Genomic DNA, 5,192 nt, shown 5'->3' with positions numbered 1-5,192 from the left:
CTTCAACAAATCGTTGCCGTATAGCTGCGATATTGTCGTCCTGTAAGACGGGGATGTTTTCGTCCTGTCGGTGTACAGCGGCGATGTCTTCAGCGGCGTAGTATCCATTATATGGCTGTACACTGGCGGTGTATTTATCATGTTGCCGTATAACTGCGATGTTGTCGTCCTGTTGCTGCACAGCGGCGTAGTATCCATCGTATTGCTGTACATTAGCGAAGTATTTACCCTGTTGCCGTAAAGCTGCGATGTTGTCCTGTAAGGCGGCGATATTTTCGTCCTGTCGGTGTACAGCGGTGACGTCTTCAGCGGCGTAGTTTCCATCACATTGCTGTATATTAGCGGTGTACTTATCAGGTTGCTCTATAGCTACGATGTTGTCGTCCTGTAAGGCGGCGATGTTTTCGTCTTGTCGGTGTACAGTGGCGATGTCTTCATGTTGCTGTGTCGTTTGTTGAGGGCACTTGTTTTGTATGTAATAATCATCATACAGTGCACGATCACTGTCTCCAACAAATCGTTTTATCCACCGACGGACTGGCTTAGTGTAGCAAGGACTATCGACAGTAATATGTGCTACTTCAGCCAGCCACTGTCCAACTGTGCGACTTTTCACTCGCATATTTCGGGATATTTGGACATATCTACCGACTATAGCTATCGCGACACCGTTTAACAGCACCACGTACCATACTGTTGTTTCTCTCTATCGTACATCTCACGAGAAGAACGGAGCACGGTATTAGCCCCACCACTGTTGCTTCACTACCGCTGCCTCACCTAGACTGTATTCGGCAATATCACCCGAGTACCCCAGTCATCATTTCATCCTTGTTGTTCACCGAATGTTAAACAAGGATAAAATGATACACCGGGGGACTCGGATGAGATATCCGAACGCACCCCTACAGTCATCGATAGAGAGTGTGCGCGCCGCCCCGCAGTAGGGGCTGCCCGTTTATTTGCGCGCGTGCGCTTTACACGTTTATAGATACGATCCATTTCTACCGGGGGTGCGCGTACATATATATGTACACAAATATGTACAGGAGGATGTCGCAATATATTATTACGCACTTATTTAGAAATAATATAGATAGATATATAAAATATAAAAGTATATAAAATGGTATATTTCAATATCCTCCTTTTCTTATTCGCTGCATTTGAAATGTGTGACTGCTTATATGTTTGAGTATATGTGTGCATTCGTTTATGTAGCTACTACGGATAGCATCGTTCTGTCTTCGTTGTGCATCAGATATCAGACAAAGATAAAGCGATGCATCTGCGACAATCACTGCGTAACGAATGGACGCTATGTCTGATAGAGAGAAAACGCATGTGTGGAGACTCACATTTATAAAAATTATATATTATTAAGAAAACACACTCGCACACGCACACTCTCTTTTCTCTTTCTCTGTCTCATCGACATAAATGGACGGAACATTATCTCAGCAGGGGGTCAGATTCGCGCGTAGAGGAGGATTATCGCGAGACACTACCGTGTCTCGCGCCAAGTATAAGCGTAGCTAGAACCGCGCGCGTTGGTAGTACTTCGGACAATCCCGTGCTACTCGAGGCTATTCGTATATATTTGATTCACTAATACTATACATGTGTGTATGTACATGTGAACTACGCAAGCTGCCCCAATATATACGAAACTGACCGAATGTATTCGAACTACCAATGTTGACACACCGGTATAACAACGTCGACGTATTGAAACTCTGGCTCTCTTCACCCCTAATCTGGATCCCCACACCCTTTGCTTATCGAGGCACTCTAATGTTTCATCCATATATTCGTGTGTCGATGCTCTGTCTCTTTCACTTTGATGATGAATACTCATAGATTCTCACTTTAGAATGTTAGAGAATATCTCTAGACTTTTCAAAACAGCAACTGCCGAGGAGAAGACGAGATAATTGGTCTCGTCGTATATACGACGATTATAATGTTGCGTAATTAACTCAGTGCCTTATATATTTCTTATACATAAATGTAGAAATGTATTATACAAAAAGAGAATAGATTAAAGTGATTTTTTAATCAATATCAGAGCGAAATTATATACAAAGGTACAAATGTATAGCTATTGTAAGACGGTGCCAAAATAATGAGAACAATAATATGTACAAATACTTAGTCAAAGCTAAAAAGAAAGATGAAGAAATGTAATAAATCTAATAATGGTAATAATAAAATTTAGGAATCTTTATAATATATATATATAAATTTTATATATATATGTGAGTATACACACGCATACGCACACTCATATTAATAGAAAGATCTAATAATTACCTTTATATTTGACATTTTATATGAAAGATCATATTTATATAAAAACGATAGACATGTAGACGGTTCTTTAGCTTATTAAAAAAATTTTTTTTCATGAGTAGCATTTCTTCGTGTCAGTCTCCGTATTTATAGAAAAATTTACTTCTAAATATTGTATGCATGCGTATCAAGTAATGTTACACAAACTACTGTTAATGCAAAAATCGATGGTGAAACTGTCATTTGTAAATAAGAATAACATCAAGTTCCTTCTGTAAATAGTAAAACACGTGTGTTCTGCGGATAAAGATATATTTTTTTACTCATTTTTACGATAAATGACAATATATATTTTTAAAACTTAAGTTCACAAGTGACTCATAAGAGAAGCATTATACGCATTGTAATTGGGATAGTACCTGGGATCTGTTTCACTTACATACATTGTTTCAGTTCACAAGTAGATGTTGCGGCTAAATAAATACCTTTGTTCATTGCAAAAAAGAAGAGAGAAAAATACCATTGTGCTTTTTTTTTTATTTCCCCCACCTGTGCTTATTGTCATTCCCCACAAATCCGATTCTTTACTCGCCCGCGGGTGCCCTTCTTACCGTATGCATGCATGTGGATACTATATTTTTAGATAGCTGTTTCGCGAACAGCTCGCATAGTTCTTTTCTTTATAACATCATATTGGTGATATATATATCGAGTGGAAGAGGCTTATCGTTTTCGCTTTATTACAGTTTTCTCGCGCGCTTCATTCTCATGCATTTCCCTACATTCCTTTGCACATATACATGTAGCAGCAGAAAATGCTCCACGCGTTCTTAACGACACATCTGGTGTAACTTTGCAGGTGCAACAAGGTACCGGTGGACCGCCTACGTCAGGTCTTCAGGGGGTCGGCGTACCGGTCAATCAGCAGGGCATGTTCATGGCGCAGGGTGGTGTAGGTGGTAGAGCCACCGGGTTCCCAGTGGGCGGTATGGGCAGTAGCGCCCTTCAAGGGCCCCTGGCTTACCTGGAAAAGACAACGAGCAACATAGGGATGCCAGAGAGGCGGAGTTGACGCGGAAGGGGGAGGGGCCGGGGCCGGGGTCGTGGAAGAGGCAGAGGTAGAGGAAGAGGCGGCGGTGGCAGCGGCCTACCGCCACCGCCACCGCTTCTCGATCCCTCAGACCCGTCGTCCTATGCTGCTGCTGCCGCAGTTGCAGCTGCTGCGGCGACGCCCCTTCCCTCTCCGCAACAGCAGCCTCCTCCTTGCACATAAACATAGTATGGCAATATATTTAATTTCTTCTCCCAAGGGAGAGAGACTTTTGTACTTTCAAAGTCGAGCACGTTTGGTTGTCGTAGGTGTTGTGTTTTGACGTCAGAGTGTTGACTTGAATGTGCTGCGTCACTGGTGACGACGATAGCGATGATAATGATGATAACTGAAGCGCAGTTGATATGCGTTACAGTTATATTGTAGAAATGGACACGATGCATACAAATATTTAATTTATGAGCTTATTAAGGTCTCAATGGCAAACACGTTTATGCCAGTTTTATTGTGATCCAGTTTTGGATATTTATACGTTACGATTACGAACATTCTTTCGCATTTCTTCCCGGGTTCCCAGGTACGCGAAAGATATGGACGTTTTATATTCTTTGTACTAGTCGCGCGGATTAAGGTAGGGGCGAACTTATGCGGAACGCACGAAATTGCGACGCAGAGTGAGAAAAGTATGATAAATACTTTGTAATTAAAGCGGCAATAAGACAGTTGTGTATATTTAATAACAAGATTATGTACGACGTGAACAACATGATACTGTTACTCGTACACATAGGGGTGAGGATATCTTCCTATTTCTTTACACTACATTGTTAGTTTAAGATATTGATTCTCCGAGAGATCGCCGACACTTTTATAATAAACTGCGTTCATCGCTTTTGCAGTGCCTTTGGACACTTATCAAATGTACTGTTTGTGCGATATCAATAAAATGTACATTGCCTAATGTACTGTGCAAAATCAAAATGTATATTACGTATGTTGGTCGTACTAATACAAGCACGTTTCCGTCCTGGATAATTGCGTACAAACACGAAATTTTTATCCGCGATTGCACAAATTTTCAAATGATTCTTCAAAGCGTGACACTCACTCTGTGTGCCTGTAACTAATGTACATACACTTACGCATTAGATATAGACACATTAGTGCATATAAAACGAGCAATTTTAAGATGCAATCAAAATTTCCAAGGGATCTTAAGTATATCTTAATAACTTTTTACTAATATATTTTTAGTTTTTATAAGTATGCGATATGTTCTATGAATGTGTACATTGTTATAAAAAGTATAATAACAATTTTAATACTGTGATACTATAAAACAATCAAATACTAACTTAAACACAAAATGTGTAAAATACAAATATTTATAATTATTAACAATTACTACAAAACATATTAGTATTACTTGCAATTTATTTATTTTAAATTAGAAATAGATATGTATTACTCGGATACATTGTTTTAGGCAATTTTATGCTCGTTTTTTATGTAATGTGATAATAAAAAAATGGTACATATGAATTATTAATTTGATACGACACTATGGATACACACATATGTATATTTTTTCATATTATTAGGCAATTGCTTATTTTTATATTACGTCTTTTGCACGTCCAGGACAGAATGCTTATATTAGTTGCTATTTTTTTAGATCTGACGTACTCATATACATAGAATTATGCAACTCTTATCCTGTACAATATTATATTGTATGCACTGTAGTATACATACATATATATATGATACGAATGTTACTTATATACATATACAGAGCACGCTTTTTTATTTTCATTATTCCAGCTAGTTTAAAATCCTGATTGTAGTA

The sequence above is a fragment of the Vollenhovia emeryi genome, unplaced genomic scaffold (assembly GCF_000949405.1).
Source record: "Vollenhovia emeryi isolate VEMERY1.0 unplaced genomic scaffold, V.emery_V1.0 DF939249.1, whole genome shotgun sequence".
Taxonomy (NCBI): Eukaryota; Metazoa; Arthropoda; class Insecta; order Hymenoptera; family Formicidae; genus Vollenhovia; species Vollenhovia emeryi.
The sequence above is the reverse complement of the archived record's forward strand: the minus strand, read 5'-3'. Positions refer to the sequence as shown.